General features: G+C 46.0%; 1 protein-coding gene across 2 annotated transcripts in view; it reads left to right on the forward strand.

The window, feature by feature from the left end:
- Nucleotides 1-24,879, forward strand: part of RGS6 (regulator of G protein signaling 6) — a 1,203,707-nt gene that overhangs the window by 380,647 nt on the left and 798,181 nt on the right. The gene's annotated exons all lie outside the window — the stretch shown is intronic.

Below are 24,879 nucleotides of genomic sequence, written 5' to 3' on the forward strand. Positions count from 1 at the left end.
AAACAGCAAAGATCCAATTAGAAGCATCAGTGATATTGAATTTTAAAGTTTTTAGAGAAAATAGCCCCAAAAGGCGTAAAGCACCAACTGTCGATATCTGGTTAAGCTGGCCTGGGATAAAGTCTCAAGTTTAGGCCGAATATGATGAAGTGCAGGTTGGCTACAGGGACCCAGTTAGGCCTGCTCAACAAAGTATCTGAAATTCTGGGTTGCGGAGCATTGTGTGGATCCGCGTCGAAGATGCGCCATGCAGCCAAAGCTATGCATTGGTTCCGAGATGCAGTGAGGCTGCAGTACGAGGACCTTTGTCGACGGGGCTTGCAATGCGATGTGCTGCGTTGAGGATGTAGTATACAAATGATGCCAGCAAGGGACCTTATTGCGAGTGATTTCTTTTCAGTTGTAGATTCTGGCTTAAAATTACTATTCAATCTATTCTAAACAATCAGAGACTGCTGCAAAAAATCTGTAAATTAATTACAAAAGCCAAGATATTCACTTCAACTTAAATGCTTGAACACCTACATTATGAGAAGATAAAGACAAGGAGTAAAAACTAAGGCAGGCGGAACCAGGCACATTAGAATCTTTAGTCTGGTATGAAATCACCCAGAAAAATCCAGGAGGAACGTTTGGTCGCCTTCTTATTGATGCAATCCAGCAAATGTCAGCGGTTGAGTTATGGGCCCTTAACACCAGCCGGATAGCATTCAAAAACGGGATTAAAAAATGTGTAAGAATGAGTTCACTTATAATGGACAAAGCCCACTTCTCGAAACGCAGACACGCTTGGGCTCTTGTAAACTCATACAGACGGCTAGCCCCCGCCTCCTATCTGGCCTGTACATACTCATTGCACTTAAAACGTAGCCTTATCGCCATTAGACTGGGTGACTGGCGATTTCTGCAAGATTGACCTGCCTGGCGACGCATGGGGGATGACTTAACCTGCAGAGGGTGCGGCAATACAGTCGAAACCCTATTGCATGTGGTCTGCCTTTGCCCAGCCTTTAATTCTGAGCGTAGGTGTAAACTTAAAGCCGAATGGAATAGGCTTGGTGTCAGGTCTTGCAGGCAAGCCATCATGGTAGCCCTGAATCCCGAAAATACTGCCTTAAATATAAAATTCACCAATTTTATCCAGCACGCATACCGTAATTTTAAGAGGCCTGGTTAAACGCGCCCTCTTTACCCCCCTTTTTTAGCCATTCAATATATGTTATATTAAATTCCTAGCGTAAGGGAGGATGAAATGTTAAGACTAGTAGGCCCAGGAATGTTGGTTGTCTTTTTTGTACGTATATTTTACTGACAACAAGGGCAACATAGCAACGCGGAAGAGAAGAGTTCGATTGTGCAATATGTTTTATAATCATCTCCTGTTTTTATGATTACTATCTTGTATTCTTAATTTTCTTTTAAAACACTACGGAACAAGGAGGTTTCTAGACAACCTCTACTTGATGGTTAATTGACTATTGCTTTGGTTGTTTCCTTTTTTTGCTTCACTTTTAACAGTTGATACTCAATGTGTTCATTGTTATCTTATTTTTAAAGATATATGTTCTATATCTAAATAAAGAAATTATTATTATTATTACAAGGAGTAATAACGTTTTAGTTTATATTTTGCTTATTCAAACTCAAAAGGGTACAGATAAACAACTTATAGTAAGAATACAGAATAAATAATTGTATAATCAAACTATAATTCATTTGTGATAAAAGTCCAGTCCACAATCAATCAAAAGGATGACATCTATTCTCTCACAATAGGATAATCATCATTGAAAATTAATCATAAATCGGGAGAAGGACTGTATTGTCGCCGTTTTGATCTTCGGTTGAGTTAATCCTTAAGACCTTCCTCAGGACAGTAAAGTAAATGAACAGTTGTGACCCCTAAAAATGTGAATACAAAAAATTACTTATATATCATATTCACGGCTTCCTCAATTAAAAATACCCCATTAGAACTTTCAAATTAACTATCTCACATCGATATGTTTACTATATAAAAGTCTATTTTCTTTGTTTATGTACAGAACAGTTTATGGAAAATGAACATTGCAAGTCAACATTCTCCTCGTCATAATAGGTACAGTAAAGGTGAAGTATGAAGTAGAATTTCTAGAGCATAGCTCAAACGGATGCAGCAGATGCATCGTGATAACAACAAATTATACTTTATTCATTAGCCCAAGCTCGCAAGGGCATATTGGGGGTCCCCCCCCCCTTTCCTTTCTGGCGTTGAAGATGTGGCCTGCAATCAGGGAAATGCATTTGTTCCAAAGAGCTGGGATGTTGCAAAACTGCGATGCAGAGTCTCTTGTCATCGTTGAGGCTGCCATCGACGAGAGATGCGGAGGCCCGCGCCGACAATACGTTGCACAAATGTGGTTCCGAAGAGGTTGTGGGTCTTTGCGATAGGTCCAATCCACACAGCAGCGGAGATGCGTTGGTTTTGCTTGGGGTTGCGCTGCGCAGCAGAGGAGATGCGTTGGTTCTGCTGCCCCCACACAGGCTAGTTAAGCATATTTCCTAGGGTCCAGGGCTGGTGTGGCACCACTTGGCAATGTAGACTCACAGATGGAGAGTCCCATGTGCAGGTACAAGGTTGTTGGAAGCCTGTTATGTACCTGAGGCTTCAGATCAGGAAGCCAGCCATCTAGCTCTTGGAGTCACTCTGGGTTCTGGGTTCAAGAGATGCAGGTGCAGGCCTTCTCACCCAGGCAAGAGGTCAGCGGGTCAACACACCAATCCAGGAGTCCAATAGAGTGCAGCCCAACAGAGTGGCAGTCCTTCAGCAGCAAAGCAGTCCCTCTTTCTGGCAGAGTATCCACAGGCCCAGAAGGGTACCAAAGAGTTGGTGTCTGACGTTCAGTATTTATACCCAGATATGCCTTTGAAGTTGGGGAGAAGCTTTTGAAGGTTTCCATTTGAAGTCCCTATGTATCCTGCTTTCCCTGCCATGGTTCCTAACTAACAACAGGGAGTATGCAGCCCTTTGTGTGGGGGCAGGACACTGCCTATTCAGGTGTAAGTGGGGCTGTGCCCAGCTCCTCTCCCCATCCTACTAGTGATGGCCCATCCAGGCACACCTAAACTCCCTATTGTGTGTGGCTGTCTAAGAGGAATACACAAAGCTCAGGGTTTTAAGTGGCCCGGGTCTCACGGGTGCTGAGCACTGGCAGTTTTTTTAAGGAGGCCCCGTAAAGAGTCTCTATCTGGCTCTGTTTTGTGCCCTGGCACAAGCGGTCCATTTCTTTCTGGACTGCAGTGACAGCAGGCACATCAATGTGCACATGCTCACACTGCTCACTTCTCACAAGTGGAGAAGTTATGGCATGACGCCATGCCAAGTAAGCATTGTAGGGGAAAGGAAATCCTTAAAGAGAGTAATTTTCTCTCTGGATTCCCCTTCTCTTTTTGAAACACAGGAGCAGCAACATTATCATGGTGTCACCAGGGCTTTAAGTGGACGTTTTTTCAATATTATATACAAGCCATAGTTGCTGCTTATTTATCTTATCCAACTAACAACCATTGACAAAGCCAATAGTCCTGACTTGTTGTATGTGTGATGCTACTTGTTGTATCATAGAACTGGATGCAATGACAAGAACAGCAAAATACAAGTCGGGCGGCACACTCTGCTGAGCACAGATGTTTAGCTTACGTGTTTCTAAGCCATGCCCTTAATTACATTGGCCAAGCCCCTTTGAGGTACCCTCAGTTTTTTCATTCCACTTAAAGCCCTGACAAAGCTCAACTGTCAGCTACATCCAGTCATGTGACCAGGGACAGGCTACAGGCACTAAATGGTTAAGGCAAGTTCTAAGTTTCTAAGAGTGGCATTTTCACAATTACAATTTAAAATCCAACTTCACCCTAAGTTAGGATTTTAAATTGTGATTCCAGAGACACCAAACATGGATTGGTTATCTCCTCCCATTTGGAAATTACACTTATAACATGTGATAAGGTAACTCCAATGTTAGCTTATGGGAGAGATAGGCCTTGAAAAATGAATGCAAGAGTTTTTCACTACCAGGATGTCCTACGTTTTAAATACATTGCACCCTCCCCTTTGGGCTGTCCAGGAGCTACACTAGGGGTGACTTATTTGTATTAAAAAGGAAGGTTTTGGCCTGATAAAAGGGTTATTGCACCAGCAGATGTTTAAAAGGGTTACGTAAGTGAGTGGCACAAACAGTGCTGCAGTCCCACTCGCAACATTCCATTTACAGGCCCTGGGCACACGTAGTGCCTCATTACTTGGGACTTATTAGTACATTAAATATGCCAATTGGGCATAAGTCAACTCTACCATATTTTAAGGAGAGAGCAAGAGCAATTTAGCACTTGGTAGTAGTGGTAAAGTGCATAGAGTCCAAAGTCTAACAATCAGCAAAATTGTAGCAGTGAAGGCAAAAAGTCCGGGGATGAGCCTGCAGAAAGGGCCAACAACACAGATGAGAAAGATGAGAAGACAGCAGATAGAGACATGACGACGCGTAGGATCTTGCACCAATATGTGATGTCTTTACTGGCAATCACCAACTTGTATTATTTGTATTGCTTTTATTAAAGGACTCTACATCCATGATATCACCACGTGATGTATTGAGTGACACATTCTTCTTCATATCACTTTATGAAATTTTTACTGACTCACTCTTGACTGTATCACTGTTTGATTTTCACTGCATCATATGATGTATTTACAGACATAGGGCCTTCTTTAGATATCGGAGGACAGGTTACTCCATCACAACGGTGACGAATATACCATCCGCCGAAATATAAATCCAATTATGACCTGTGGCATTTATATTTGGGCAGAAGGGATATCCGTCACCGCTGTGACAGAGTAACTCATCCGCGAGACCTAAATCAGACCCATAATGTTCACCATGCAATCCTCTGATGTCTTATGGAGACACTCTGCAAATTATTTCAATGTGATTTTTCCCCCCTACATACTCTTAGTGTATCACAAGGTAGAGGCTCTTGATAGTCCACCATCAGTAGCCTCTGTTGGTCCTCTGTTCTTGGCATGCACTATAGGCATGTGCAACACTGTGACTGTATCACTCTACATCAGCATGTGATGCTTACACTGTTTCCATGTAATATGTTAACGGGCTCACTCAGGGTATCACCAGTGACACTTTCACTGACACACTTCTCCCTGCATGGAGTTTATGCCAACACACTCTTCAGTGACACCCTTCCACGTTTTTTCTGGCACACCCTACATCTGATCATAGCTGTGTAAGAAACATATGGGGATTTCCAGGTTTGCTGGACTGTGGCGCAATAAGTTACATGTCAGGATCTGCGACTTGCCCACCTCACAACTCCTAAACGTCACATGGTTTTGACAGTTTCTTTTCTTTATGCTCCTAAAAGCGATCACTAGGTTGTCACTTACACACTTTGAAGGGGTCATCCAAAGCACAAAAGGAGTTCTCTTTACACAGTGTTGCATAACTAAAAATCGCTAAAAATGTGCATTCTAGAACGGAGCTTTGTTTGATGACGTCTGCTTGGGTTTAGAGATGTATTGTGACATCATTCACTGGATGGCCCCTTTAGAAACATCGAGAGGCATATTTGGAAATGGCAGAGTGCGGCGTTAGCCACCGTGGCTTAATGCTGTGCACCGCCACTTCCAAAACGCACGGCTGCACCACATTCTTAAGGATACAGTGCTGCCCTGCATTTCCCCCTGCGCTGGTGCTAATTTTAGCTGCCTAGCGCCAACACAGACACTCTTCCACCATAGTGCAAGGATGCCTGCGTTGTAGGGGAAATTGCTTAAGGACAGGAAGGTGCCCCTTCCTGCACAAAAACAATCTGAAATGGCGTTTCAAAACTTCTACGTGTGTTGCTTAATGCAGCACACATAGAAGTTGCAAAACATCATTTTTTTCTATTGCTTGTTTATGTGCAGGAAGGGGCACCTTCCTCCACATAAACAATCAATGGCCGTTTGCAGTTTCTATGTGTGCTGCACCTCGCCGCACTCAAAGAAACAGCAAAAACAAGGAGAAATGAAACATTTCTCCTCTTTGTACCTGTGTAAGACCTAATTTTCCCTGGTCTTAATTTTGATGATGCGCCATATTTACGCTGCCCTTGTAAATATGGGGCATCATCAAAATCAATGGGTGCTGCAGGGGAACGCCCACCGCAACACCCCTTACCCACCCCTTTCACGCTAAGTATATCATAAAGGGGGGCCTTATTCACAAGTTGGCGTTAAGCCACGTTAAGTGGCTTAACGCTGCCTTGTGAATAAGGTGAAGACCCTATACCCACCACTACGTTGTGAAAAATGACGCTGTGTTTGCGATAGGGGCTTGTAACTATGCCCCTGAATGTCAAACACTTTTTTTTCCCTTTTTCACTATCTACAACTGATATTGATAACAATTCAGTGCACAGTTTCCTGTCTTGAACTTGTCAAAGGTCATTTATGCCCAAAATGGTGTTACTGTTTTAAGATATCATCAGGGCCACTGGAATTAGGTGATTGTGCAGCTGTGGCGTTTTTCCAATAATTATGGATTCACTGCCTTTGTGACATACTCCATCATCTGCTGCATAATCTGCAGATTAAACTATATATATTTTTCTATCGCAAATGGTTCAAACGATACTACAAATGCAGCAACACATGTTGCCGTGTGGTGCAAGGACCGCCGGAAATGTTGACTGCTCAGCTTTCTGTTGCTTATTGCTATATTTGGGTGTTTACCAGGTGCCAGGTAGTGTTAGCAAGTGCAAAATTGACAAAATAATAAAGTAATACTACCACAAACAATTTCCACATTATGGGCCATATGTATCAAGATACCCATTTGCGATTCCCAAATAGCGATTTTTAAGAAATCGCTACTTGAGAATCGCAAATGGGTATGTATGTACAAAATCACATTTGTTTGCGATTTCTTAAAATTCCTTGATTGCGATTAGCAAATTGCGAATCGCAATTAGGGAATACTTTCCCATTCATTTCTATGGGCCAGGAGGCCCATAGGAATGAATGGGAAGTTATCCTCAATTTGCGATTCGCAATTTGCTAATCGCAAATTGGGAATAATTTCAAGGGTGCAGGGGTGTCCAAAGGACAATCTGTTGCACCCCTGAAATATGCATGGGTGCACACGTGGCGCACATACATGCCCCAAGGGCATGTATGTGCGTCACATGGCACTTTGAAAAATGCAAAAATTTGCATTTTTCAAGGAATTCGCAACTTACCACCAATTAGAAGTTGGTGGTAATTTGCGATTCCTTAAGGGCATTTTGCAAATTCTTTTTGCTTCATACATTGCATTTAAGGAATCGCAAAATTTGTGATTCCTTAAATGCAATTGCAAAATAAGGAATCGCAGATTTTGCGATTCCTTATTTTGCACCAGATTTTGCTTAATACATTCCATTTAGCAAATTCGCATTTGCAAAGGCCAACATTCTGCGAATTTCGGCCTTTGCGAATGCGAATTTGCTTGACCTACATATGGCCCTAAGTCACATAATTTATTTTGTGTTTTCTTGCCGTATCATTTAGTCAACCCTGTAGCACAATTTGGCCCTCCCCGACCGCATAATTCCAGTGACCCTGGATATCATGTATAATGTGGTAGCCAAAAGGAGTGATTCATAACAGACTTTTACCTACATTTATGTGAATCGTGTGCTGCACGTCGGGGTTGTTATTTCTCTCTGTCGGGGGCCTTAATTGCTGTTAAATGGCAGTATCACAAATGTGGGCTCCATGCAAAGGTTGAGGCATATGAGAAGAAAGTGCCATTAACGACCAATAACGCACGCTGCATGCGGACTAATTAACACCTGATTTACCGACACACGTTAATTGAAGTTGCTAATAGGCATTTGTAAAGTACAACTATTGATTTCAATTTTCTTGAGTGCGAACATTACCCAAGGGCAGCAGGCAGCTTTACAATTGAAACCAAAACCAGCAAGAACACAGTTAACTGTGCAGACATTACAAACGCATTTTATAGATGTAAAGTCAGAATATAAACCCCACAGGTCGAGAGTGGAAACTGAAATATATACATAGGACTAGAGTTGGTGAGTTGTTTTTTTTTCCCTATGCAATAAACTGAAGATAGACAAGTCCTGAAGTCACAGGGCAAGATGTTTCTGCTTGTTGGAGCCACGTCAGAAAAATATAACAGTTTTTTTTTTGTTACAAAGATATTGAAATGACCTGACGCTTTGCAGGTGAGATCTTCCTACCTAGTCTGCCTGGACATGGGTCTGTGGGCCTGGATGATGCTATCCCTCTGGATTTAACTGACAGGAGAGGGATGGAGTGAGCGTGGCCTAGTTTGCATGTGCATCTTTTCTATTGACCCGAGCTTGTTGTTGGCTAATGTGCTGGCATTTGCTATTCACTATATTGAAAGTGTTTTAAAAAGCAGGCTCAAATCAGAAGAAATGGCTTGCACCACCTGAGTCTTCTCAGGAGTTAACATCAGGCAGGCAGCCATGATGCAGCCCTCAGCCGGACTGAGACACTTATACTGAAAAAGCATACAGGTAGATTCATCAAGCATTTTTGCGAGCTTAAACGGTGCGAATCGTAAAATTTGGCAGTTTGCGCCCGCAAAAATTGCAATTGAGATTCATCAATGGTTCATGAACTCGCAATTTGAAAAATCGCAAATAATTGCGATTTATCAAATTGCGATCGATTTTAAGGAATCTCAATTTGAGATTCCTTAAATGCTATTCATGAACCTTTTAAAAATTGCGAAATCGCTATTTTTGGCCGCTATTTACCGCGAAGTCTGACTTCATGGTAAATAGCGAAAACTTAGAAAAATGCACTTTAATCGCAAATAAGGAAGCTGTAGAAATCGCAAATAAAATTGCGATTTCTACATGAATCCCGTTTTGCGAGTCTTTAATAGCGATTCCTTAATAATCGCTATTAAGGACTCGCAAATCGGGACAATGATGAATCTGGGGGATAGCCTCTATCCCTGGCCCGATTTGCGTGGTAGCCAATAGTACTCCCTTATGGTGGTCTACAGTGATTACCTCTGTCTCTGATATTTTAAATACACTTCTCAGGTCCATGGAAGACCTTATCAGGCTATTTGGGTTTATATTTGCCCCACATGCTGAAGAAACCCATGTTACTTCTGTTTTTATCATTTCTTTCCTCGGCACCTTGAGGGGATTTATCAGACACCGGCAATATACAAACTGAATATTCAAGGCTCTAGCTAACATGAAGTGCATGGGGCGACTAGTGCGCTTCTACCTCAAGATCGCCTGGTTTATTCTGGCTCGCACCATGCACACATGGTGGACATGATGGAGATGCTGTCTCCGTCAGGACCATAGCTAGATCCTTCAGAAGGAGATGTCTCATCTGGACCAGCTTCATTCATTGATGTCTTTTCTCCTCCCAAGATCCTTGGAAGGTGAAACACCTTCTATTCCTACCTCTGTCTGGATTTGGATTCCAGCGCTCCCAGGGCCCAAGGACCCGGGACGCGTAGGGGCATCAATTTTTGTTGGACTCCAGGTTCTCAAGACAATAGGCCAACTGAGGAGCCAATCCACAAAGTGTCTCCACAGTCGCAGTGGAATCTTCACACGATACCCTGCAGAGAGTGCGCCATCCGGAGATTCCGCTACGACTCTGGAGCCTCCGTCACAACGTTGGAGACTCTTTGTACATCGGCCCTTAGTGTTTCTAAAAATTGCTTCGGATCTAAAGTGTGGATTGCGTTGGATACAACATTTTGTTCCATGGCCCAGGGTCCAAAGCAAGTAAGGTTGGTGCTCTTTCTCTGTTGCACTGAGACAGTTATATATTTTTCCACTTTTCCACCCAAGACTTGCAGAGTGAGCATCATAGTTCTGTTGGTTCTATCAACGTGGCAGCAGGTTCTGAGTTGGAATGGTGCTTGCTTTTCTACCGCCCCCTCTGTCAGTCTCTGTTACTTAGCCAATGATTCACTAGCTGCAGATATCAGCCTTGAGACTGAAGACCTGATTTCGGAGATGGGGTTTATCAAGGTGCCAAGGTCTTCAACAACATTGAGGTCACTGAGCACGGGTGTGCATCATTTGATTCATGGTGTACATGCAAGGATATACGCCCTCTTTGTCGTAAACCGCAGAGAATCCGTCATTTCATGACATGGCTTTCTCGTTGGACTGGCTATATCTTCCCTGGGAGCTTGGCTGATGTTACAGCTTTCCAGGCCACTTGGTGAGTTATTAAGGGAATGGAGAGTTATGTCTTAAAATTGTTGCGTCAGGGGGAGTTTCGCATCCATGCACTAGTTCCGGGATACAACCTAAAAATCAGACGAGGTACCATAAATGCACTGTGAGTATTACTCCTCCTTCAGATCACTTCTTGCTGCTGGCTGGAGTAGCTTAAGGCCCTTCTGCCTTGGATACTTTACCTATGTTTCCTACCTGAAGGGTTGTTGTTTCACTCTTATCTGTTTTTTTCCCACAAAGTGATGCCTGATTTCTAACCTTACTACTCCAATAAGTTACTGTTTCCAATACCCCACAAAAACCTCTTTTTCAGCTCACCAAGGAGTGCGGTCTCCACCAACTCGTTCAAAAACCTGTATCCTTTTAGGTTCTAATCTATCCCTTTTCACTCAAGTCAGCACAACTTGTACTTCATGCTGCTACTATCTAAGTTATGTGTAAAATTCTGCCTTAGTTTCCTAAAAGCTGCCTTAAGAATATCATAGGAGTTTATTACAACTCAGTCTCTTTCGGTCACCCCAAATGTCCCATGGCCACTGCAATTCCTTGAAATTACTGTTGCCCGGCTTCAGCTCAATACTCCCGCCATATCTTTGTCGCAGCCGGCCTTCACTCTTTACACCGGCTTCCCCTAGAAGAAAGATGCCTCTTTAAGAGTCTCTGTTTTTGAGACTGGGCCTTCTATCATGGTCGACTCTCTTATCTTGCTCATGAATGGAACCCTTACTGCTCTGCTCTGACCCTACCCTCTTCTATGGCCTTGTGACTCACATTTGCAACGATCACACAGGGACGCGTGCTTCTTTTACCTCGATCCTAAATCTTGGATCTATATCCCCTACAATTTACAAGCTCAATCGCATTCCTGGAACTGTCTCTCTTACTCGTAATTCAATTTTGCCATATCCTCCGTAATAACCACGTCTTCACCATTTAATTTTCTCCGCTGGTACTTGTTTCTTCGGTTATCCTACTAGCACCAGGACACCACCATGGGGTAAGAGGACGCTCTATAAATTCTCTTCATCATCATCGCTTTGTATGGGTTTGGCCACCCGCCTTACGTCGAAAAGTAGCCACGACAAACCACAACCATGTTATGTGCTACAACTTGTACTGACATATAGTGAGAGCAGTAGGGCAGTTACCATACCGTATAGATCTCTCTTGAGATTGTCCTGAATTAACAATACTGAATTAAAGAAAAATGGGGCTTGAACTTGAGCTGAAGATTGACCGATACGTAGTGTGTGGCAGCATTAGTGCACACTCAAAAAGTAACTGAGAACTCATACAATTCAGTTACCCACACTAAGCTTATCTTTCCTCCAAGCATGGTAAGAAGATGTTTGCAAGCTCAAACGGTTCGTGTTCTGTATGCAGATCTTCTGGTGTGGACTTCAATCATGTGGTTTGGAAGTGCCATATATTTATAGAAGAACAGGCCAGGATAGTGATAATGGCCATTGATGTTATGGGGAGGACCTTAGCGTTTCGGCCTGATTCTAGTGTGATGGGCCTGCGCCTGGATTCACAAAGTGTAAAATCACAAGCAGGTTTACACACTAGCTCAGGCCAAAAGAAGGATGATTGTGGCCTGGGAATTACATACCATACCTCCTGTATTATCAAGGTGGGTGGACGCAGAGGATGACGCCATTGCCATGCTGGAATGATAGCATCGAGGCCACGAGACATACAACCAGGGCACAAGTCCTAAAAAAGAAGTGGGGGGATGCTGACGTCACAACAGGAAGTGACGTCACGAAAGGTAGCGTGCACTCAGTTGCAGTTTATAGTTATCGAGCTCCCAGTAAAATACGTGGGGGGACGCCGTCCACTCGCGTGGTACCCCGGCTCGAGCCCTGCATACAACCTCTCTAAATGTAATCTTGTTGGATTTGGTCAATGAATCAGACGATATGCGCCTTGAAGACAAATGGAATTCAACTGTGTCACATGCTGGGTGTAGTGGATGGGACGTGTTCCGCTCACAAGACAGGATTGGACGGGTTGAGTCCCTCCTTCATGTCTCCTTGTCTGTTTTTCTCTCTCTCGTTCTGGGTGATGGTGTAATGAGGGAAAATAAGTTCTGGTCCCCAAAAAAGAGTGCTGGTGGGCCCCACCTAGAACCAACTTCTCAAATTGTTTTGTTTTTGCAGGAGATTCCATTTCACAATATCCAGCACTCGTGAATACATGTAAATGTAAATTGATACTTGTATAGCACACTACTCACCCGCAAGGGTCTCAAGGCGCTTGTACGAATACCACTGTGGAACCCATCCTGGCTTTCCCTGTGAGGTGTCCACTCCTGGGCACCCCCTAGGTGGAGGCCAGGCATCCTTAGCGTTGTGGGGACCGTTGTGGAGATTAAGCAAGCTATTGCCCAGAGTTGCAGAGTGGGACCCATGATTGGAATAGGCACCGAGGCGAGAATTATCAGGTCCGTGGAATTTTGGAGCCCAAGACCCGCCGAGGAATTGAACCCTGATCCCGGGCTAGACCTCTGCATCAGGGTCTGCCGCTCTAACCATTGAGCCACACTTCTCACATGTGGCAAAACTCTCCAGACAGGGCCCGATTCACAAAGGTAACATTACACTTTTGAGTACGTTTATTACTTTTGGATAATCACAACCTGCACTTTTGCAGTGACTTACACTTTTGTAGCAGCTGAGACTTTTGTAGCAAGTCCAGCACCCCACACGGCCAACCACTGGGACTGCAACACCCTCACATCCAAAATAATGGACTTACTACAGCAGTGTAAGTTACTACAAAGTATATGTTAAAAGTAAGCTACTACACCCGCTAGAATACCTCATGGGTGACAGTGTGCTTTGCACATAACGTGACAAGAAGTGCAGTTTGTGAATACTGAGAAGGAGTAAACTTACTCAAGAGTAAGTTACTTCAAAAGTACGTTTTGTGAATACCACTTTTTAGTACGTTTTGTTGTACTACTTTAGTACTGCAAAGTGCAGTTTGTGAATCAGGCTGTTTGATTCTGTATTTCAGACTGTGTTCAATTTAGTTAATTACTTTCATGTTCTAATCGTTGACTGATTTTTGATAGGAAAAATCCTTGATGCCTGGAACTACCATAGCGAAGAGTGTTCTGTGGCTTGTATATTGCCTTGAAAATATGAAGCTATAAAGGGTATTCATAAAACCCACCGAGTTGTCCTCAAAGATGGAACCGACAGCAGTTACTCATTGCGTTTCATCCTGCACGTGGGGTTTCTGATTATGAATAGAACAGTTAATGCCCTGTGTCACGTGCAGCCACTGCAAGGCTGGTAGGTCTTCCATCTGGGGAATAAACATCTGTAAGCAAGGGGATTGGCTCAGTCAGAGGTTACGGTAACCTCTGACTGAATTAACCCCTTTATCAGAATGTGTTTTACGCTGATGTCACAGAGAATGCCGGAAAACTGCGGGGATTGGCCGACAGTGGCAGGATTTAATCTGGGTTCGCGTGTTATGATTTGTACAACTAGGGCATGCAGTTATTAGGCGCGCTGAGCCAGGAATAGCAATCGTGAATGTCAACACAGCCGCGCTGCATTCTGGGAACATGTTTAGGGTCTGGCCCATCACACGCGCTCAGAGAGGGAGGGGGAGGGGCTGTGCTGCCAATGCTGCTTCACATTGAAGGATGTGTAAGTGTTACAGCCCACGTTCTTGGTTTTTTTACTCTTTAGTTGTGTGTTTTGGCTTTTTTGTAGAAACGAGTGTGAACCACAGTTCTCTGTAGAAGGATGGTGTTAAGGTCAGGCAGTGTAGTTCATACAGGCTGCATAATAATTTATTTGTTACTGCTTGACACCTTTATAGTCAAATAACACAAAACTGCTATGGTTCATGGGCATCACCCAGTGCGATATTGCCCACATCCATAAACTGCCCGTCCATTCCGCAACTGAAGAGCAGGGCCGGACTGGCCATAGCGGGCACTGGGCATTTCCCCGGTGGGCCGCCAGGATAGGGGCTGGTTTTAGGCCCCTGGGGCCGTTTTCGTTACAGGGGCGTTTTTGCAGCATAGCTGCAATGTCGGCCTCTATAACAAAATCAACCGAAACCAGCCCTGGCAAACAGCTCAGCCGCTCCCCAACCCCCCAGGGGGACCAGCCGAGCACTTTACCATGGCCAGTTTTAGTTCCCAGTCCGGCCCTGCTGAAGAGGGATGGAATAACTGAAGAGATCTGGGACATGTCGCTGGCCAATGGAGGACTTTAAGTTAGTTTGCCACAGCGGGTCCCGACAAGCATCACACTTTGACCAATCCACCGCCTCATGAGATCTCATGTTGACAGATATGGGATGATATTACCAAAGCCCATCCCAGCAGATCTCTCCACCATTTCTCCCTTCAACCTACACCTGGGCAGAACCACAAGCTTTAAACAAAATATCTCAGAATGGACATCCATGTGCAGTAACCGGCTAAGTGGAGTCTGAGCAGAAGAAAGTCCATAAAAGGAGCTGCAGAGGCAGTGGTGTCTCAAGGGGGGGGCAGTCCTCCCCATGAGCCATGTGTTTTGGGGTGCCAGAGCCCCCCGCTCTTACCTGTAGCCGTCGCGGGGAAGCTGCAGAGGAAATAGCCAGCACCCCCACCGCTCTTACACATGGCCGGCATAGGTCTGGCTACGCCACCGTGCAGAGCTGCTCAAAACTGCCAGTGTACTGAAACTCGTAAACCATGCAATTCTCTTTCACAGTTCTTCATCCATCACCGTGCGAAGCACTGAGCCCCATAACACGATAACCGCACTTCGTTGGTCATCATGCACAACACTTCTAACATTAGATCAAAACAAAGTCATCAAACTTCTAACATTATATCGTACACGGTGTAGCCTGCCACCAATATAGGGATGCGCCTCAGGGCCCCAGATATGGTGGTAAGCTGGAAATAGTAGTAGTTAATTTTCCAAGTGGTAGCAAGCGGCAGAATGCAACACTAAGATCTTTGTAAAAACGTTTTGTGATTTTTGACGCTGCTCTCGTCTTCAAAAACTTCTAACATCTATTGTTCTGCTGATGAGAGTGCATCTATTGGCTCTTTTTGCAAGTCCCTCCAAAGTGTAAATTAGCAAGGTGTGCTACTGTGGCGTTGGGTTGGGTTTTGGTTGAGTTTGCACATGCTCTATCTGGCCTTTCTTGTACTTTAAATATTTGTTTAGCACTTTCATTTGCTTTAAAGATCCTGTGTCTGAATTCTAGAAGGCGGCGGCAGGGCGTGGTGCTCTCTATAAAGTGACATATCTATAGGTGCTCATTACTGGTTTCTATCTTAATGTGTACTGTTGCAAAGTGGTGTATGATATACATTGGTCGTCAGGGTAAGCAAGCAGACACCCACCTATATGGTATTTATGTGTTAGGTTGTTGTTAGGTCTGTTGGATATTATGTGTTTTGCTTAAACCATTTTATTAGGTTTTCCATTCTTCAATTACATTCAACATCAACATAATTTTCAGGTTACAGAAGGTAGATTACATTACAACTCTGGAGAGCATCTACGTGGGGTGGCAAATGTGTTAGGATATGTTGCATGTTGCGTTGTCCGGATGGAGATGTTTTGAGTCAGTTTGCATTGCCTGCATTTAGAAGGCTGAATTGTCGGTCTCATCTTCGATGAGCGGAAGGATGGGAAAATATTGTCTAACCGGGGAGTGAACTGGGGGTGAGTGGTTGGGATGTAGGAGTGTGGGGTGGGCATGTGCGTGTGTTCATCTGTGTTGACCGTTACACGGGGTGTAGGTTTATTTTGTAGTGTAGAATGAGTGTATGTCCTCACAGGGAGTCCAATCAGGTATCTGTGTGGGTCATGCTGGGGTGGGGGAAGTGGGTGGGGATGTTCATTTGTGTTTGTAGTCGAGAGTTCTGGTTCTGGCATTCTAGTCGTGGTAGGTGGTGTCAAAGGTGAGTGGGCGGATGTCCCCTTTCATCGGAAATTTTGAAGGAGTGATGACCACTTCATGGAGATGTGGTGGCGGGATATCCCTCGTGCCTCCTCAAGTCTTATTGCGTCTTCCTTTGCTGTGCCCCATTTAATTACTCTCCAGGCCGCTAGCGGGGGCCCTGTAGGTGCGTGTCAATGCATTGCAATACATAACTTTGGCAGAAGGAGGGCCAACGATATGAATCATCTTTCTACTTTATGGTCTTTCCTATGTCGGGATATCCCTAGTGCACTTGCCTCCCATTTGTCCATGCTGGTGTCACGTGGCAGATAGGGACATTGTCATCTTCACTAAGTTAGCATGGGCACGTTGCAGCCTGCCTGCCTGCGCTTTGCGCATGTTACTACTTCTATGGCAGCTTTCACATAAGAACTCGTTGTGTTCGTTCTCTGCATGTACCTGGGATTTTGACTGAACATTCTGTGCAAGGTCGAACAACAATGCCCCTTGTTATTTTGTCCCGGCCAGACCTTAGCCCTTAGACGAAACATCCTGATGCAGCTGTTGTTTGGACAAATGTACTTGGGTTTTATTAGTATACACGAATAGGTAGCACACACTTGGAGAGGGACCTTTCCAGGGAGAAGAGCGAGGTAGCATCTATGATGTATATCTACCAGCTATAGGCTAATGTATGGGGTCTGCTGACAATGCCCAGAGATCTTCTAATATATAATAATACCACTTTTTAACAAGGGGAGGGAAGTTAGGCTCCATTGTCTTTCTATGATGACATCTTCCTTTATGATTTATAGACCAGCTGCTATGCTGGCTAGATTTTTTACTATGCATTTTCCGCTTCTTGTGGCACGTATAGTGCATGTTAGCTAAAGTAAATATTTGAAACTATTTAGTGTCTCTGTCAGATTTTATTGTGGACAAGAACAGCAGTGCGAGCGAAAGGGTGGGTCTTGTTACAGCGATACCTGGGAGATCTGGGAGTGTTGCGTTCTGGAGTGTCTAATCATTTGTTTTTCTGTGAGTGAATAGGAGAGAAAGTGAGACACTATAGCTAGTTGGTCCTGGGCACGTGGGTACTAAGGTGGTAGGAAGACCCAGGCCCTATACATCGAGGTCCCTTAATCCTGCGCATAGTTCTGTGTTTGTGCAGAATCCCTGCAACACGGGTGAGCCCTGTGGTCTCTTGTATTGTGTTGTGTATTAGTTTGCAACAGAGTTGTAGGATTGGGCAACTCCAAAACATGTGCTAGAATGCTGCACTGGGAAGCTGGCATAGAGGGCAGAGAAATTGTGTTGGGATGAAAACATTGGAGTTTCGCTGGCATTAAATATGCTCGGTGTAGTATATTAAATTGTATGTTTTTGAAGCGTAGGTTACGTGACACTTTCTTGGGATGTTCCGAGACGGTTTGCCACTCCTTGTCATGTAGTGAAAACCCCAAATTCCTCCTCCCACTTCAGCCTGAGTTGGGTGAGTGGTGCGGTCGTGAGTTCCCGGATAGCTTTATATATCCATGATTAGAAGGTGGCGCCCTGAGCCCATGGTTAGGATGGTGTGGAGTACCGGGTGTGTTTCGGGCTCCCCTCTGGACAGATCCCAGGTTTGTTTACAGTCTGAGACAAGTTGTCTGTGTAAGAGAAAATGTCAGTGTGAGAGCCTACTTTCCTCTGCCAAGTGGGCAAACAAGAGGAGTTGGCAGTCCACAAACAGGGTCTCCACCTCCAGGGGTGAGTGTTCCATCCATACTCGCAGGGCCCGGGCGGCGTAGTAGCTCAGCCCTGGGGTAGACCCGCCAACGGCAGCATAGGGTTGTATAGTGGTGTGTCGTGGGATAGGCGGTGAATACGTAGCATACAAGATCTGGCCACTGTCACTTGAATGGGCTGAGTCGGGTCCCGTCTGGTGCCTGGTAGGAGTAGGCGGTGTATCCTCGGGATCATCAGGGGTCCTGAGTCTGATCCTGTCTCTTCCAGATGGCATCCGCTGTCCAGTGTGACAGCCACTGGAGTTATGCTGCAAGAAAGTAAGCTTTGAAGGAAGGAGCGCCCAGACCCCTCGGTCCACTGGTAGTTGTAGTGTTGTTAGGGCTACCCTCCGGCAGGAAGACTAGCAGGGAATTGAATTCCCAGAAAAAGGATTGTGTGGGGATAACTGGTACATTTGTGAAATGATAGAGGAGACGGGGCACCATCACCATTTTTGCTAAAGCTATTCTTCCTATTGGGGGCAGGGGTAAGGTCCGCCAGAAATTGATTTGGGCATGTATGCTTGTCAATACTCTGCAGAGGTTGCCTTCATATTGTTCCCTAGGGGAGTGATAGAGTCTGACTCCAAGCGAGTCTTACTGTTCTGATACGAATCTCTCATGGGGAAGGTTCGGGCGAAGGGGTATATGGCAGATTTCGCCCCGTTGACTTTCAGCCCGGCTGCTTGTGCAAAAGTCCTCCAGTATAGTCCATAGGGGCGCGTGATTCATTGTAATATCTCGTATGTATATCAGTAGGTCGTTGGCCTACAGGGACACGCTATGAGTGATGCACGCTAATGGGATACCCAAATTCTTTCCCTCCTCACCGAGACGGATTGCTAAATGCTCTATTGCGAGGGCAAAGAGAAGGGGGATAATGGGCAGCCCTGGCGAGTACCACATGCCATCGGAAAGGGAGCTGAGCTGTGATGACGGACACAGACTCGGTATGTACGTTTCTTATATAATAGTATGGTGTATGCCATGAGCGTGGGACCTATACCCACACATTGAAGGACCGCAAATAGATACAGCCATGTAAGGGTGTTGGATGCTTTTTCAAGCATGAGGCTTTGGGGAATCGGTTCTGTGTTCTATCTTGAAAGTGGAACAATCTATGGATATTTTGGGAGTTGTCTGTTGGATATTATGTTATTGTTGATTCTCTGGGACCAGGACACGCATATAAGGTATATCTGAGCAGTGATGTGTGCATGTGCTATGTTCTATTCTAAGTGTACTCCTGGACCAACCAGTGAAACATTCCACAGGAAGCAAGAGATGCTTTCTGCAATCAAAACCAAGACAGAAGAAACAGAGTCAGAGCAGAAAGACTATGCTTCGAGTGATAGGAAACACAAAGAATCTCCCACATGTGGGACCAGACTGCCTGTCATAAGTTGCCTCACCCCTTTCTCCAGAGATGTCACTGCTCTGTAGCCTTTTGTCTCTTCTGCTGGCACTAGTTTTTGCCAGTGCTTAATTTGGGGCAAAATAGGTGCTAGGGCCCTCCTCAGGAGGCCGCTGCAGCTTGCACCATCCATTGTCCCTGCCAGTGCTGCTAATAACAGTACCAACACAACTACTAACCTTCAAACTTCTAAAGGTGGGGCAATTCAGGTTAGTCCCTTCCCAAAAGCTAAAGGAATGGCTTGGGTGGTTGGTAGTCCTCATTTTAATGTATTCTGAATTCATAAACAACTGTTGCTGTGCTCATCTCTAAATTAAACAGACAGCACCATCATGTGGCAGACTGTCATAAGTGCCGGTGTTGACAATTAAGTGCCGATGCCGAGCACCGTAAACCACAGGCTCAAATTAAGCACTGGTTGTTGCCCTCTCCACCACAGAAAACTCTGATTGAATGCAAAATGAGGTCAGCAGTAAGCCTGGGTTAAATGTTCTTAATACCGCCATAATCCTGCATAGTTCCCAGCATTTCACTTTACGATTATTACACAAAATGCCAGAGATTATGCAATTACACCATGCTGTGTTACTGAGATTTTGTTCTGCTAAAAATCATATCGCGGGAACAATGCGAACAAACTGAACATGCGTGGCTCTTGTGCATCTTACCTGCAATTTTGTGCAAATTCTTTATTATAAAATGCATACTTATGTACAAAAAAGACACATGGGCATATGCATCAAAATTCGGTATTCCATGTCCTTAATAGCGAAAAATAAGGACATGCAAACCGCGATGCATCAAGAGATTCGGTATTAATTACCGAATCGGTAAAAATCGGTATTCAACAGCGATTGTACGATAGCGAGACACCATTAGCAATTACCGAATTAGCAAATATCGAATCGGTATTTGCGAATTCGGTAATTGCGAATTCGGTAAAAAGACGCGACGCATCGGAAGCAGGCTGATGACATCACAACCAGGAAGTAGGACAGCCCATGCTCCATTCAGTGCCCGAAGAGCTCAGAGGAGGAGGCAGAGCACAGGAGCTGAGGAGCTACACTGAACCAGCAGCAACCAGGAGCAGGCAAGCAGTTGAAGATGGAGAAGGAGGCCCCCCAGCAGAGAAAGGACACACCCAGGAAGAGAAAGCGCAAGTTCTCTGATAAGGAACTTGAAATACTGATTGAGGGTGTCAGCAGCAATAATGAGAAGCTGTTTGGGAAGCTGTCTCTGAAGGTGCCTGAGGCAGAAAAAAGAAAGATGTGGCTGCGCATCAAGGACAGGGTCAATGCTTGCGGAGTCACCCACCGCAGCATTGACGACTTAAAAAAACGCTGGTATGACCTGCGTAAAAGGGCAAAGGAGAGGATTGCTCAGATGGTCAAGGATGCAGCAGGCACAGGTGGGGGCTCATCCAATGTGACACCGAACACAGCCCTGGAGGACCTAGTGGAGTCAACAATAGAACCTGAAGCTGTTGTGGGGGTCACACAACTGGACACCTCTGGTGCTGCGGAAGGAGGACAAGGTAAGATGCAGGGCAGCGTAGAAATGCAGCATGTTGTCAATCCCTGCCCACTCCCCCATGCCAGACACAGTGCACATGTAGCCGTGCCTAAAACACATACCCTCACCATAGTGTTGCACCATGGGAGTTGTAGTCAATACATGAATGAGTGCATGTCTGACCCCAGAGGTGAATGAAATGAAAACAGCAGCAAAGGGCCAAATGTCAGTCCAAATATGTACTTTATATAGACAAAAGAATGCAATATCCACATATAATAACAAAATATTAACAATGCACTGTTTCACACACAGATGCATCCCCCATGGAATCAGATGACAGTGGCCACCTCGTCATCTCTGAGACACCAGTGGTGACCGATGCGGATGAAGCCATGTCCTCCCCTTCACCACCACCGCTGACACCCCCTCCACCACCGCCATCCATGCGGAGAAAGACACCACCTCCACCACCGCCATCCATGCGGACAAAGACACCACCACCACCACCACCGCCATCCATGCGAACAAAGACACCACCTCCACTACCGCCATCCATGCGGACAAAAACACCACCTCCACCACCACCACCACCAGTGCTGACACCTCCGCAGAGCCGCAGGGCAGATGTCCCCTCCCTGCACGAGATGGAGACGGAGCAGAGTACAGCAGCCCCAAATGTCCCACGCCAGGCTGTCGTTACTCCAACCACCCAAACAGCAGCACATCAGCGTGTCAGACAGAGGGCCGTGCCCCTGGGTAGGGCTGCAGCGAGATCAGTGGATCCGCCGATGGGTACGGAGTAGTTGAGACCCGGATGCTGCGTGTCCAGCGCCTGCAGGGGAGACACATGGGTGCAATTAATCTCACCATGACAAAACTGTCTAACAGAATTGGCAACATGACTGACGCTGTGCGTGAGCTCACTACAGCCGTAGCTGTGGGCAACAATGACATCAAGCTTTGCCTGCAGGAACTGACACGTGCTGTAGTCACAGGCCAACGAAGTGAGCGCCGGAGGCACAGGCAGTACATGCTCATTACAAATTCCACCAATAGGGCCATCACTAAGCTGTGCAACAGCACAGCTGTGCTCTCCCGCAGGTCCGTGTCCCTGCAGGTGGACCTAGGGCATTATTGTGGGGATGTGGCAAGGGCCCTCGAGAGAGTGACCACTGCAGTGGAGCATCTGCAGTCTGGAACTGCCAGTGTCAGCAGTGTGGGAGTGGATGAGGGGAGTGAGGCAGCCTCAAGTGTGAGCAGCGTCTCCTTGCCGGCGACCAGCGGGAGGAGGCGCAGTGTGCGCGGTGAAACAGCCACTGACATTCATCGTGAAGATGCGTAGGAGTCACGGGACAGGAGACTGGGGGTACGTGGCAAACGCAAGTAGACATGTGGCAATGTCTCACTATCCATGGTGACATACCCATGGGCCAACTATAGTGCCACATGCAGCACCCGTGTTGACAACGGACAATTTAAGTTTAGCTTTTACTGCAGCTGCATCATGTTTGTGTTACATTTATCTGCACCAGTCAGGTGTTCATGACCATTAAACCCTTGGAAACCAGATCATGTTGTCAAGGATCTCTCTTACCTGTCTCAGAAATGATGCTGTGGGATATATGTCCGCCTCCGTTGCCCTTCTGCTGTGTTGAGCACATGTGCCTGTTGGTGTTGCTGTGCACGTAGTTCATCCTCTCCGTCCACCTCTATGGGTATCCCCCTACAGGTGGCGATGTTGTGCAGGATGGCACAGACAGCTATGATCTGGCAGCAGGTCACTGGGTCATACTGCAAGGCACCTCCAGTCTTGTGCAGTATTCGGAAGCAACTCTTGAGGATGACGAATGTACGCTCCACCACATTCCTTGTGCTGATGTGTTCTCTGTTGTAGCGCTGCTCTTGAGGTGTTGCTGGGTTGAGGTAGGGAGTGAGTAGATACTCACGCAATGCGTAAGCGCTATCATCTGCAGGATGGGGAGAGAATGGTCATCAGCATGAATGCAATGATACATGTGGGGATGGAGTAAATGATGATGCAGCAATATGTACCTAGTAGGTGTCCCTCTCCAAATTCACCGTTGATCAGGCGCCTGTGGATGCCACTGTGACGGAAGATGTAAGCGTTGTGTGTGCTCCCTGGGAATTGGGCTACAAGGTCCGTAATGATGTGCTTAGCATTGCACACGACCTGCACATTTATGGAATGATATGACTTCCGGATGCGGAAGATGTATTCGATGGCTGAGGGAGGACAGATGGGTACATGCGTGCAGTCAACACACCCTATCACATGGTGAAATTGTGCCACCTGGTAGAACTCCCGTTTGGTGCGGGTCAGCTGCTAGGGGGTTGTGGGGAAGGTGATGTATGAATGTCAGCATGGCCTCTAGGAACCGGTGGAAGAAGCGTGATAATGCGCTTTGCGACACGCCTCCGGTCTCTGCTATTACCCCCTGGAAGCTTCCAGACGCCAGCAGGTGCAGGCTGCATAGGACCTGGACATGGGCTGGTATGGCGTTGGTCCTACGGGTCTGGTGCTGCAGTAATGGTTCCAGATCTGCTATTAGGCGAATGATCATGGCACGGTTGAGTCTGTACTAAGGGTGGGCGGCCAGCTACGCTCCGTGCACGGAGTGCCGTCTCCTACGCATTTTGCGTAGCGGGCGTAGCCAGGCGGCACTACGCGCACTCCGCAGATGGTGCGTAGCCGGCCGCCACCCGCCTCCCATCTGCCCTCCCTAAATACATAAATAAAAGTATAAAAAGCTTTTAAAAACACTTACCTTGTCTGCCGCATCCCCTGGGCTCCCTCTCGCCGTCCCTGGATTCGCGCCGCCATTTCAGATCCTAATGCGCATGCGCGGGCGGCCGCGCATGCGCATTTCTCATGAGGAATGCGCATGCGCGGCCGCCCGCGCATGCGCATTAGGATCCGAATCGGTGGCGGCGCGAATCGCGGGACGGCGAGAGGGAGCCCCGGGGACGCGGCAGACAAGGTAAGTGTTTTTAAAAGCTTTTTATACTTTTATTTATGTATTTAGGGAGGGCGGGAGGGAGGCGACGGCGCGGAGTGGGGCTACGCGGAGTGCGCGGGTGGGCGTAGTTTTGCGCCCACTTCGCGTAGCTCCGCGGAGCCCCACTCCGCACACTACGCCCAGGGTTAGTCTGTACTTATCGTACATCTGTTCCTCTGTCTGCCCCAGCAATGTGATGCGCACCCTGAAGACCCTGTCCTGGATCATCCTCCTGCACTGAGCCTGGGCGTTGATCCTCCTCCTCCTAGCAAGCACGTAGGGGGCAGCCATTTTGGAAGACTTGTGGGGCTTCCAGGAGCATTTTTGAAGTGTTACTGATTGTCAGCACCTGGTAAAAAATATATATATTTTTTTCATTCCTTGAAATAACTTTACCTCCAGTTTGAGATTCCCCTTATTTTGCTCATGCAAAATAGCGATTTTGGCAATTTTCGGTATTAGCGATTTTTCATGCATTCCATTGCGATTCTTTATTAGCGATTCGGTATTTCCGAGGTCAGCTTTGGTGTTCGTTATTTCCGATTGTCTGATTTGCGATTCGGTAATTTACTGAGGGGATTTTTTTAGCGATTCTTTATTTTTCGATTTGGGGTTGATGCATTGCATTTTCTGGTTTTGCGTTCGGTATCAGCCTGTTTTACCGATTCGGTATTTTACCAGGAGGTATTTTGCTTGATGCATCTGCCAGACAATGATGTATTTTGCACTGTAAAAAAGAGCAAATTGCCTAACCAGCATTTCGACTAATAACGCATAATTTTGTGTAATTTTTGGACAAAATTATTTGACTTTATCGCAGGGTTAGTCAGCGTTTCGCTTCTGAACAAGGAACCAAAGGGAAATGTAAGCAACCAAATGCACATCCCAAAGCAGGAAGTCAGTCATCAGTCTGTGGTGCACCATTTAGTGTGTCTCAAATTTATGGATCTGTATCATAAGCTGT

This window comes from Lissotriton helveticus, chromosome 9, assembly GCF_964261635.1.
Source record: "Lissotriton helveticus chromosome 9, aLisHel1.1, whole genome shotgun sequence".
NCBI lineage: Eukaryota > Metazoa > Chordata > Amphibia > Caudata > Salamandridae > Lissotriton > Lissotriton helveticus.